Raw genomic sequence first — 15,000 nt, 5'->3', positions numbered from 1 at the left:
CTTTTGGCTAGCTTCTCCAGTGTTCCAAATAGTCTTCTTTTACTTGTGTGATGATTTTTTGTAGACACGTTGCTGGTATGGAAGCAGCACTAGTGTGTGTCTTTTTCAAGTTTCAGGAGTTAGTGGGTTTCAGCACCAGCTGGCACAAAGGAGTCTTTTCTGGGTTCAGTTCCTGTTTGGTCAGTGCCTCAAAGTGGAGTGTATTTTTTTGGAGTAGACTGTTGATGTAATGGCCAACGGCCTAATTCTGCCCTACATGCATTGTTGGGTGTTTTTATTTGGACGTTCAGTATAGATCAATTAGTTGGATGCTTGTCCTTTGTAGTGTACCGGTGCATATTGAGTGGACCCCAGACTCCATATAGCATAGTAATGGCCTGCACAGACTACACAATTTCAGCATGTTACATTACAAGACGCTTCCTTCTTCCAAACAGAGCTCTTCACATAGACAGTCCAACATGTTCATCTAGATTAATGAGACAGATGGGACTCACCCTTCAAAAGACAATTGCCTGCTCTTTGCAGATGGCCTACTCCAATAATCTCCAGAACAGGACCTACAGCAGTACTGAAAGAATAGAATATATACTTTTTTGATCCAGTGAGGGAAACTCATTTCTCTGCATTTAACCCAATTTAACCGAATTAGTGAACACACACAGCACACACACAGTGAGGTGAATCACACACTAACCCAGAGCAGTGAGCGGTTAGGTGCCTTGCTCAAGGGCACTTCAGCCGTGGTGTACTGGTCGGGGATCGAACCAGCAACCCTCCGGTTACAAGCCCAAAGCCCTAAACAGTACACCATGGCTGCTGGCGAAGAAATCCGGAGGGGCCCTGACAGTAAATCCAACAAAAACAAAACTTGTGGTTTTCCATAGACCACAGACACGTGTTCAGCCTACAGCACCGACCTAGAACACACAATGCAGTATACTTACCCCTATACTGCTTAACGTTTTTAAAATGTTGCAATGTAATCTCCAAATTGAGAGGCTCACTCTCTCTCTCTCTCTCTCTCTCATACACACACACACACACACACACACACACTGTATGTGGCCAGGATGTGTTGAATGATCAGTGTATCATCTGCTCTCTGCTTATCCACCTTATTCCTTAACCCGGAAATATGTATCGTTGAGATGGTTACCAGACTGTTTTCAACTTCCGTTCATTCTGTTAACATGTGCGTTCTCCGTAGGTAACTAGATTATGCCTCAACTTAGATTTCTTTCGAAATGTTGACAATTCTGCGCTCAGCATGTATATACTACATCATATATAACCGATATGAAATAGAAAAGTTCACTTTTATATGCGATATGATATGTTAAGCACCGTGAACCGTCACGTTAAAATAGATACAATGCAGAGCATCCAGTCAGGCCGAGGTCTGCACCATCGGTGAGGTGAACTGTGAGAGCAACCTGACTTATAACAGGCCCACCACCTCTCTCAACACAACCCATGGATTTGACCGGCAGGCCCACCACCTCTCTCAACACAACCCATGAATTTGACCTGCAGGGATCTCCACGCACTCAGTGTGGATGCTGGATAGTGATCGCATTCAGCTGAGATGAATCAGGTTGCCAAAGACTAAGTGTGAAAATTAGCCCTCAATTAAGCCATTAAGACCATAGCAGAAAATGAACAGGGTTTACAGAGTTCAACTTTACAGTCATTTATCATAGGACATTGCAATCTGTCTAGACTAAGTACAATGAATTACTTTGATAGGCATCACGTCATGAAAGTAAAAAAAAAATTATGCAAACTGTTTTCATAGGAAGTAACTTCCTATCCAGATATATCAGTCATCTGGGCCTCTGCCACCTAAGTGTTCGCATTCTCTCAAGACAAATATTTGACCAGAAATATCCTGAATATCAATTTAGACTGGATATTAATAAGACTGACTTCATACAGAAAACAGATACGCAAATAACAACAAACAAAAACATATACGTAAATAAACGCAACAGCCTGTGAACACCACTGTGGCATAAATCACAAGTCTGCAATTAGCATGGATCGCTAACACCTCCTCTGTGGCAAACACACACACACACACACACACACACACACACACACACACGCGCGCGCTATCACGCACTGCCATGCGTAGGAGATTGTTACATGTTTGGCATGGAGTGGAGCTGTTGAGGGCCCAAGTTGTCATGGTGATAATAGTAGGACTCACCATGGAGACCGAATCTGAGGGAAAAGCAGAGAAAGAGAGAGATAGAGAGAATAAGAAAGAGAGGCGGGGGTGATAAACAGATTACAAATAAATGTAGAATAGAAATAATAGACAATAGAAATGTAATCAACACATCCTGCAAATGTAGGTGAATAATATGAAAGAAGGGAAGTTGACAAAAGTTCAATGCCTGATGCCTGTGGAGTGAAAGCTGTTTAAGTAGCCTTTGATTCTAGTGGCCAGTGGCCTGTAGCACCTCCCTGATGGACGGAGCTATAGGAGAGGTCAGAGTCAGAGACCATCTTCTTTGCTTGCATTACAGTCCGATGAGTGTACAGAGACTGGACTGAAGGGAGTGGGCTGCTCTTAAGTTTGGATGCCCGGCTGTAACGTTGCCCTTGTTTGATTGTCCATGCTGCCATACCATGCTGTAATAGAAGATGTTATGATGTAATCTACTGATGACAGTCAACTACCTATGTGTCTCTCTTCCTGCTGTGTAGATCTGTGTGTGAATGTAATATCAGCATCAATACGTCCAGATGTGGAGAGAAAATATGACGCAGATGTTTAACATTGTGTGGATGTGAGTAGAGAGAGAGTCGTTTCAAAATTCCTCCTAGCTTGGTCACAGCTTGTGTATACAGAAATGTGAACACACTGCTTACACACACAGACGGACCAACGCACACACTCTCCCACACACACAGACACACACGGAGGCCTCTCTCTGAACTCACTCAGAACAGTTCTGCGCATTCCAAACATTTCCCTCTGATGAAGTAAATACCCCCCCCCCCCTACACACACACTCACTCTCTCTCTCTCACTGTCTCTCTCGCTCTCTCTCTCCCTCTCACTCTCCTTCTAGATCCCTCTCTTCCTTTCTTCCTCTTTCTCTCAATGAATTATCGCAGTATGACGACACAGGTCAGTTTAGAATTTGTGATTCCAGAGCCGTACTGACCGATGATGTCATCTGATATTGTGACCTCATCAAAAAGGGACATTCCTGTTGTTATTTTAGGATGCTTTGCATTTTGATATGGTGATAAAGATAATAGAGATTATGATGTAACACACGCGCGCACACACACACACACACACACACACACACACACACACACACACACACACGCACATATACACAAGTTACTGATGAACTGATAGGAGGGCTAGGTGGCTGAAAAGATCATTTGAATATTCCACTGCACTGCAAAAGAACAGTTACTGGAAGGTCCATCTCTTTCTCTCACTCTCTCTCTCTCACACACACACACACACACACACACACACACACACACTGGTTTCATATCTCCACCTCTCTATCTGCCCTAGTTTCATTTTTGTCCATCTCTGACATGTCCATAGATGTATCCTACTCAATTTTACCATATCGCACACCCCAACTCCATCCACCTATTGCTCCCATCTCACACACACACACACACACACACACACACACACACACACACACACACACACACACACACACACACACACACACACACACACACACACACACTCACACACACACACACATGTGCTCACACATTTTGACATTTAACACGTAGTGAGTGGAATACTAAGGAAATGTTAGTGGGGATTCGGTGAGGGTTTTTTTCCACTGTGGAGTTGTAAGGATAATGGAAGTTCCTTGATGGGCTGACCCAATGGAGCCAGAAACAAAACTCCCCCAGCATGCCTGTCAGTTGCTCCCTGTCTCTCACTCGAAAACGTTGGGTCCCCACTGTGGAGCATTTTAACTTGTCATTTCACTTACACTGTCACTCACACAAAGGCTCAGGATTTTGAGTACATGTATACACTCCACTCATGGAACACATACACACACACACACACACACACTCCACCCTCTCTAGACAGGTTGTCAGAACAGAGTGAAAGAATGGAGTTAAAATGGGAAGTTTGTCACTTCCAGAGTGATCGTTACCCCCTCAGCTCCTTTCCAGTGGTCGGTCCATTACTGTCCACCTGCCCTTTCTGTCTGCCTGTCCACCGGGTTCCATGCCTTTAACTCAGTCTCCTCACTGGTTCCCCAACACCATTAACTCTGTCTCCTCAGTGTTGTAAAAGGTTGGCCATGGTTTCCATTGGCAAATGTTAATCCAGTGGTATATCGATTTCAATCACATTCATCCCATGATAAACCACACCTTCCCTTCATGAGCCGATAGACTAGCAGCTCAAAGCTGTAGCTGATAAGAATGATGTTTTGCTGGTGACTATCCTGTCTGGTCTAATTGGGTGTCACTGCCTTGAGATTTTAAACGTGTCTGTGGCCTAGAGGAACTGAGCAGTGTGTTTAACCAAGTCAGTGGGGCACAAAGGCATCGAATATTGCTTTTTTTCCAGTTGAGAATATAGTGTAACTGGAGAGAATCAAATTACTTGTTCCATATCTAACTGTAAAAGTGGGACTGTAAAGGTGTGTGCGTGTCACTGTGAGTCCTCCTGCAGGCCAGAACATGGGAAGACCAGAGGACTGATGTGATATCAAGTCGCTATGTCAGCCAATCCAACCTGAGGCTACTGACTGAGTAACCAATCAGGCCTTAGGCACCAGAGTGAGGAGCCAATCAGGCCTTGGGCTGCTAAGCTGAGAACACAAAGTGATGAGAATGACCCCCACACTGACCTCTAACACCACAAGGACACCCACAGCCATGTGTGTGTGTGTGTGTGTGTGTGTGTGTGTGAGAGAGAGAGAGAAAGAGTCTCTTCATCCACATGCTTATACTGTAAGTGAATACTACTACATCAACAGACAGACACACAAACACAAACACACTCTACACACACACTCTCTCTCTCACACACACACACACACACACACACACACACACACACACGCACAAACACACATGACTGAGAACTAATGAAGAAATGTGTTATACAAAACGTTCAGTCCAAACATTTATACAAGAGGTCCTCACTGAAGTTTACATACAAACCAACAGCACTGAATCATTTCCTATGAGTAAGCATATGTACAAACACAAACTAGAAGTGGTACACTGCACATATTTATATTCAATTTAGATTATTGTAAACCCCCTTCTATAAACCTGCTGTATACTACTGTCTACACTGCCTTAACTATGCACCACATATCTATACTTTGTACTCTATTACATTCCACTTTTCTGCTTTTTTGCACACTGGTTAGATTCAGTTGTTTTTGTTCTTGTACTCTGCACAATGACAATAAAGTTTAATCTAATCTAATCATCTAAACTAAAAAACTAACACATCCACACAGACTAACTAACATACACAATCTATAAAACACACCATGTAGATTAATAGTACATATAAAGATTGCTTCCAAAATGCTGATAGACACACACACACACACACACACACACACACACACACGCCTACACCTACACCTACTCTATCTCTCACACACACACACACACACACACACACACACACACACACACACACACACACACACACACACACATAAAGAAGTCACGCACACCCTCCTTCGCCCACACATCTCTGTCAAATCATTCATGACTTCATGACCAGAAGGAAATCCCTTTGTGTGTGGGTACAGAGGTGTAATTCTAAGCACTGCATAAGGTACAGCCTGATTATCCCAGAAGAATGCAGGCACACACACACACACACACACACACACACACGCACACACACAAACACACACTGACAGCACAGACTGCACGGGCAAGTCTGCCAGTAAGGGGTGTGTTGGGGCAGGTTGGCTTGGCATACGGCACGGAGTGCGGAGGAGTACTACAGACGATTACGGGATCTGACAAAGCCAAAGCCAGTTAAAGCCTGTCAGCCAATCAGCACGCGAGAACACAAATGGAGCACAGCTGAGCACACCTATTGATTGGAAGTGTCGCGTTAGGTGTGTGAACACAGGTATGTCCATATTACTGGAATCATCAATTAACATTGTGCTATAATAATTTCCAACATAACTGTGAGCAATGCATGTGGATCGTTTCTTGAGTGGGTGTTTACGGGCACCTCTGCCTTCTTGAGGCTGACCCCGAGCCTAAATTTCAGAATAATAGGTAGCATGAAAGGCCGCAACACAAGCGGAAGAATGCATGAGGCAATGTGGAGGGATTACTCTGGCACAGGGTTCATGTGTGCGTGCAAGTGAGCAAAACCGACCCTGAATTTAAATGTCAGCATAGTCCCTCTGTGAATCAGAGGATGGGGAGAAGGTGAGATCCCGACCAAGGCCTTGGCACGGTCCCCCCACTTCATACTTCCATAGCCCCACACATACAAGTGTCTCAGTTGTACAAATACACACATCCACCTACACAAACACAGAATCATGCACAGGTACACTCTATACAAACACACACATACACACACACACACACACACACACAGAGGGATGTGCACACACTGACATGAATAAACACATACCCTCAGATAAATTGTGGCAAAAGACAACTTTGAGAGGGTCAACCCCAAAAGAAGAGTTGCAATATTCACAGATGACATTCAGCATCGCCATAGTGCTTTCTAACACAAACTCAGGGACCTGACCTCTCACGTTCCCTCCTCACAGAAGTCACCACATATTTCATATAGGCCTATTTCAGATATTTGCTGTATTCATATATCATTAGAAATTGTACAGATCTCATATATTCAAAGACAGCTTTGAGAGGGTCCATGTGTGTGTCAATAAAGTCAAACTAGAGCAGCAATATTCACTCACCATCCTAATGGCCATGCACTTCCCAACACGAACTCAGTGACCTTTCCAATATTTCAGACGTATATGGGTCCTTCTATAATTTGGACCCATATATGTAAATCTATCATTTCAAGAGTAGAGAGAAAACAAAAAACAAACAAACAAAAAGGAATTTTTATAGTAAACATGACAAGTATTTTCTGAACTTAAACCTGTAAGAATGATGTGCCAACAGAAAATCTGTCAACTCTGTTAAAGACAAACTCAGTAAATTTGATATATTGATCATTTTATGTCTTCCCAAAGACAACTTTGGTCTCTACAGTCACTGAAGCAACTTTGAAGTGGATAAGATTGCAACTTTTTGTCCTGAAATGATAATAATAATATAACTCGTTCCACTGGCAAGTTTTCAAGAGGTTCATATTTTCTTAAAAAAAAAGATAGCTTTAACATATGCAAATTTTAAAGAGAAATCCTGTGGTAAACATATTAGTTTGTTGCTAATAATACATCCTCTGAGATATATTTAAAATTAAAATACATATCATCATTTTAAGAGCAAAATCTTAGACAAATATAGTTGACACTCTCAACTGCTATTGAACACATATTGACACAGTCATCGTCAACTCTACTTTCATTAATCCACAGAATTAACAGAATTGACGATAACAGAGTTGACATTTTCATCACATCATTTTGTGGCTTGGCTCCACATCCTTACCTCAAACTAGCTACCACATGATATGTATCCAGAATTTCATGGATTTTAATCATATTATTGTTTTTTTATTATTATTATTTTACTTTTAAATTGAGCGAGAGTTTAATAATAACGGAGTTGATGAATAAATGATCTACTTTTGGAGTATCCTCAACATTTTGTTCAAATTAGTGAGAAAAGAAGCTTAATATCACTGACTTTCCAAAGTTTCCTGTGTCTCTCTGTGTAGGCATGTGTAGAGTTGACAGAGTTCACAAGAACTTTGAGTAAACTAAAATGATGAATTTATTTATTCATTTTTAAAAAAAAAGAAAATATTACAGAAAATGGACATGGCAGTTAGTAAATTAATCTAAAATATATATTGTTAGACATAATAACATTATGTTTAGTCAAGTTGAATGTATGAATCTGTAGTCGGAGACGTCAATAATACGGGATAGAAGTCATTAAGCTAATATTTTGTAGATAAATTGGGTCTAAAATACATATAAAGCATTGTTATTGGTGAGAGGTTGTTTTCATTAACATAATTATTTAACTCCATAAAGATTTATTTTTTGAAAACAGCTAAATCTTTACCATGTAGACACAAAATGTAGCCTGAATTATAGAATTACCTACAGTATATATTATTAATAATATATAATCATGTTTCATATAATTCATACATTCAAATTCATATCTATTATGTATTTATATTTTTCTGAACAGATTTGACTGATTCCTTATGAGTAAGTTGCTGCATGTAACCTCTGATAACCTTCATAATCAGGCCAGGAAGAACACCAACGCTTTGACATTTACTAAATACTTCTCAGGCATGAGAGCGTGTCTCTGTGTGCACCACTCTGTCAACATGCCTCTCTCTCTACTGCTCACATGTGCGCGCGTGCACACACACACACACACACGCACACACGCACACACACACACACACACACACACACACACACACACACACACACACACTCACACCCACACACACCCACACACACACACACACACACACACACACACACACACACACACACATTATTGTCATTACTGTCCATTAAATCTGCTCCTGCAAGATTTACCTGGTTTTTCTGGTTTGGTTTACACTAATTAAAACACCGTAGGATGAATGACTGCTGTTTCATCACCTCTGCAGAAAGCTCACTGGTAAAGTGAGAGCTTGATGCAGCAGCACAGGTAGGCCTATAGCCAGTGACCCCAGGCTATGAGGCAACTGGGCATTCCTCAGTTTTGAAGCTGCGCTTACTGTAACAACCTGAGTCTTAATGTAAAAAAACACGTATCATATAGGAACCATGCACTTTCACAGCACTTGTTCACGTTCAAAAGACCCACGCAACCCGCCCACGCACATATGCACATGCACGCAATCTAATACACCAAATACCGAAATAAGGTGCCCTACCCTATGATGTGCCATCCAGTAAATGCATCCATGAGTATCCATGACTCACACTACAATCATCAATATATCTTATTGCCTAAATGAGGACTGCAATCTTCTTATCCAAACAAGTTCTAGTATGTTACTGTAATCCAAACTCCGAACTATGTGAAATTTGTAAGGGTGTTCAACAAAATAAATGACCTCACCTACGCCATGTCAGGAGTTAAATTTGTAGTGCACTGCAACTGATTGCTGATGCTACTTGGTGACAGCATGTCCAAAAATATATCATATCCATGCTATCAAACTTTAGAAACACTACAGACACTGATGTGATTTGTCAGATAAAATAAGAGATGATATCAACATCAAAAAGTGAAAACAAACATGCTTTTAAAGGATGCACTAACAATGACAACTGCCTGAAAGATTTCACTAGGTCTGTTGAAAGGGGATGGTCAGTTGGTCAGTCTCTCTTTTTGTCACAGTGAAACAGCAATGCCACATGCAGCAAACAGAACCATGTTCAGGATTGGACCACAATCCCTATCACTTGCAGACACGCATAGACATGCTGCCATTTACACTCCTAGAAACTGACCTTTGGAGGAGCAGAAGTGTGACTCACAAACAGATAGGCACACTCACACACTCTAGAGGTAACCTACACAATCAATTCGGGGAAGCCCCCAACCCACACTGTCAAAGTCTGGTTGGGGATGCTGCCCAAACACACACACGCACGCACGCACGCACGCACACACGCACGCACGCACGCACGCACGCACGCACGCACGCACGCACGCGCACACACACACACACACACACACACACACACACACACACACACACACACACACATACTCTTTCTTTAGAAGATTTGATGACAAAATTAGCTACATTGCAAAGGAGACCTTAGCCAGCAATAAACACTACCAAAGAAATAGTCGGAGGTAGTGGTTGAAAGAGAAGTGGGTATGAGGAAGCAGAAGGAGGGAAGAAAGGAAGTTCCTGTTGGGGGTTTTGGGTTGCTAGATGTCTTGGGACAGGAGGCACTCTCTGAGGACTTGGGTCTTCAAGAGCTCCTTGAAGATAGAGAGGGATGCCCCTGCTTCATTCTGGACCATCCGGGGGCGGTTTCAGATGCGCGACTGCACAACAGAGGTGACAGAGGTGGTCAGAGAGGGTCAGGTGGTCATCCATCATGACACTCAGGTTTCTCGCAACCCTGGTAGGAGCAAGAGCTAAGGAGTCAAATCTGATGTTGTGGTGTGTGGTTTGTTTGGCTGAGAAGACCAGTAGTTTGTACTTAGAGAGGTTTAGTTGGAGGTGAATTCCCTCATCCATGAGGATACAGTATGCCAGAGAGACAATCTGAGATCCACGGCGAGACCGTGGGGCCTTTAGAATAGGTAGAGAGAATTGGGTGTCCTCTGCGTAGCCGTGATATGAGAAGCCATGCGAGTGGATAATCGGGTAAAGCAAGGTGTACACCGCAGAGGGGCTCCAGCCTCGAGCCGTGGGGCACCCCTGTGGGCCGATGGGGAGATGAGGACGCTTGTTCTAGCCAAAAACGCATTGAACAATCAGTGAGGTAGGATTCAAACCACGAGTGTGTGTTCCCTGTGATGCTCATGTTTGAGAGTACAGTATAGTGGGATGTGGTGGTTGACCATGTTGAAAGCAACTGAAAAATCGAGAAAGATGAACACTGAGGACTGAAATTCTGCTTTGGCAGGCTTTCAGGCTTCTGTCACAGACAACAGAGCCATTGGAGTGGCCATCTTTAAAGCGGGATTGATTTGGATCAAGATGGTCCTTCCCTGAGAGAAATTCTGTGACCTGTTTGGAAACCGCCATAGCCTTGAAGAGGAATGGGAGGGTGAGACTGACCAACAGTTCTCCACTTGAGTGGGAGCGAGAGACAGTTTTTTAAGAAGCAATGCTACCCAAGCCAGTTTAAATGCAATGGCAATTTACCAGAGTCAGTGAAGCATTAAACATATACATGTATAATCACAGCCTATACATTGCTCTGTGTGTGTGTGTGTGTGTGTGTGTGTGTGTGTGTGTGTGTGTGTGTGTGTCTTTAATATCACTCATACAGTCTGACTCATTAAGTATGTCATTAAATGTCCTACACTGTGTAGAATTCATCTCCTTCTGAGATAATTTTGCCAATTATTTTGGTTCAATTAAGACGGGCAATTTTATCTTCACTTTCAAATAATGATCAGGATCAATTTTAAAAATCTCATTTAACATAATGGATAAATATACAGAATGCATCATCAGGTTTCAATCTTAGGGTACACTCCTTACACCATCTTTTCCATTGTTGTGCATCTGAACAAACACACAAAGATTATGCCATTGTGTCCAGTTTTGTGAACAGGTGGGTTTATCAAATGTGCTTTCTATATGAATTGCATTTCAGCAATACCTATATGTAGAGGTAGTTGTGATTACAGCAAAATTGAAAATTGAATCGCCTGGTAAATCGACGGTCGTGGGTAAATTAGGGTTAACTAAAATTGGCTCCTTATCCAAAGGTCAAGTTTCATGCTAGATTCTGGTCCTGTGCTGGTTCAGCAGAGTATGGAAATGACTGGAGTCAATAATGTAGGAAGGTATGGTGGCATTTACACTCTTGAAGGTACAGTATGTCAAGTCAAGTCAAGTCACTTATATTTGTAGGCAAATGAGTGCAACCCAAAGCGCTCAACATAGGCTACAAGACTTTGACACACAAGACATAAAAGTGTCATGATTTCTATGGATATGTACCATACAAGTGTCCATGCAAATAAGACTCCTTTAAGCAACGAAGTGACATTATCCTGTCATATGTCAACCTCATTCTTGTAACCTAATTCCAAGCTGTATTCAGTAGCCTACTCATACATATAACATAGAATGTGATATGAAGGGCCTTTTTATGTGAACTGTGCAGACAACTGCATACAAACATACACGCAGCAGGCATTGCAACAAGTGAAATTAGCAGTACTTTAAAGGAACAACTTCTGGGCATGTCAAGTTTTGAGATATTCTTCAAATGAATTTAAATGTATACAGTATAGCCATGTGATTGACAAGCATCACCACCAGCTGTATTCCTGCACTGTAGTTGTGTGGAATGAGAGCAGAGTGACCATTTCCCAGACACTATTTTGCCTTTGGCAACAAATACATCAGAATAAAAAGTGTTTTAGTTTAAGAAAGATATGACAATATCAGTTATTTCAGCTATTTATTCAGACAGTTTAGACAGTGTCTCTAATCTGATTTAAATCAATATATTTTTTGTGATATGGTTAACTTGAAATGTTTTAGAATTTGGCTTCAGTTATTCATTATAAGAAAGGTGCTGAATACCATGGGAGAGCACAGGCCTATAATAAGGCTAATCTACAGCATATTGGATTAGGGACTGATCAGCACTTATAGCCTGATATACAATCTTAAATCGAGACTATGATTTCTGAAAGAGCAGTCCGCATATAAATGCCGTAAGAGATTACTGAGTAGCCAACTATCTTATAACTAAATTAACGAATTATAAAGTTATCAATTCAAAACACAGCTGGGCTGCTCATATTTGGGTGGGTGACTTTTCTGTCACAGTCAGCCCACAGCCAGTAAACATAACAAATATAACAGTCAGTATGTGCTATGCCATATAGAGAGGTAAAAAATAATAGGATTTTTATTCACATTTATACATTCCAGTGAAATACACACACCAATATTATACAATTAGGTTAGACTGTCTGTCTACACAGACACGGACAATACAACATTGCACTACACAAAGTAGCCTACAATTATAGGCTGCCATATCGCACTGTGATGCACAGCAGCCTAAACATATTCGGCAACTATAGCCTACTTCAGATTGGCCTGAACACTCGTAACCTCAACGTTAAAAGTTGGCTTCTACCAAAACACCACATAGGGTCCTGCGTCAATCAGCCCCCTCAGGAAAAAGATATTGCCATGGCTGCTCTTGGTCTCATTCGAAGATCAGACGGGAGGAGGAGATATCCGTCATCGGGTGTTTTTCAGTACATTTGAAGATGGGAGGTTAACCGAGCGCTCCTCATCCAAGCCATGGCGCACGCCAGCCACTTCTGATGCAGACAGACAGTGGGCTGAAGTTCACGGAAAGGGTATTCCCCACGGTTGCGCGTTTTTTCATCACTTCCACTTGCGATACGGCAGGCAAAGAAGGGGTTTGCGGAGTAAACTATGGACTTGGTAACAGGTTATTAAGAGCATTTCTCCGATGCGCGCGCAAGTAAGGCAGAACTTTCCTTAGCATGGCGGATTAAAATCTCCCTCCAACAATTCCTACCAACTCCTCCAAAACAAATATGCACCAGTTGAAGAATTAAAGGACCGATCTAAAACAAAATCGTAGGCTAGTATTTTCAGCAGTAGCCTACAGTCCGAGGAGAATCTCTGTTGGTTCCTTACGCAATACTTTCATATGCGTCGCTGTAGGCGGGGAACGCATTGATGTTAGGCTACAATAATACATTATCAAGTAGCCTAGCCTGTAAAGAAAACAGAGCGCCGTTGCAATTCGTGTGAATTATTCTTTACTAAATGAGGCATTACACGTAACGGCATAAACAGTTATGATGTTTAGCTTGAGAAAAATGACGGACACTATAAACCAAAACTAGACTCTCCGCGTCCATAGCGTCAGATTACGCCTGTCCCGTTTAGGTTGCCAGTTTAATATCACAGTTAGCCAGTTCTCACTTCCATTAGGTAGCTAGATCTTGTTACAGAGCGGGGGTATCATGAGGTTGTTCCCTGGCAAGAAGAAACGGGGACACACGCTTCCGCTAAAAATACCTGTCTACGACTATATTTGGATTGGCTGGATCACAATCAAATTTCTAAAATAAACGGTCCCGCCCCGGCACAATGAATGGAACTCTGCTATCACACACCGCCGTGCAGCCCACTGCTATATTTAGTATCGGCGCTTGCGTCAATCACGCGCCTCAGTGCGTCAAGCCCTCGCCCCGCCCCCCGGGGCTGATCATTGGCCAGATTGCAAATTTACGCGTCTTGTGATTGGCTATCATGCTTTATGTTAACTAAAGCTACAGTAACCTAATTTATTTGGGTGTTGCGCCCGCCGCGATTAATTCATTCGGTCATGCTAGACCGGGACTAAAATAACATATTACACCCTTGTTTACTCTCACAAAGTTAATCACCTGATCATGCACCACTACAGATGGCTAAAAACTGTGCAATCTGATGCGATGCTCTTCTTGAGAATGTAGGTTGAATCTTGCGCTGTCATGCGGTCAACAGGTGCGCTGTCAGCGTTCAGTCAGCAAAACATAGACCATGTAACCTCACTACAGGTGGCCCTGACAGCTCGAATGCAATTGAATGGGTCATACATGATTAACAGTAAACACAATCAAACAACTGCAAAAATGTACTGCCTTTATACCCTAAAGTCACTTGTCTGCAATAATCTAGAGCATGTAGACTGATGCACCTATCCAGAATTTAGGGGGAAATACGCCGTGTATGGTAGGCTATACTTTATTGTCCTCAGAGGAAAATTTTTATTGGGCTCCATCAAAGACGAATGTAGAAGAATTTATCCTAGCCTACCAAAGGCGACTTTTAAGAAATTAAGTTTCAAATTAATCAAGCTATTAGGCTGTTTGATAATGATATTTAGGCCTACCTTGACTAAAAGTTGCCATTGCGTATGTTAAAGTGTAGTCTACATAGACCACAGCGGCCGACGACATATTCTAATAAAATGTATAGTTCGCAGATCCCAATGAAAAGTCGGTGGTGGTAGCCCTGTTTTTGCTTAGCCTTGACTATGTCACTGACTCGCAAGATCAACTCCCCCTACCGACAACTCTCTCTCTCTCCCTCCGTTCTCTCTCTCT

Source organism: Sardina pilchardus, chromosome 6, assembly GCF_963854185.1.
Source record: "Sardina pilchardus chromosome 6, fSarPil1.1, whole genome shotgun sequence".
NCBI classification, from domain to species: domain Eukaryota; kingdom Metazoa; phylum Chordata; class Actinopteri; order Clupeiformes; family Clupeidae; genus Sardina; species Sardina pilchardus.
This window is presented reverse-complemented; position numbering follows the sequence as displayed.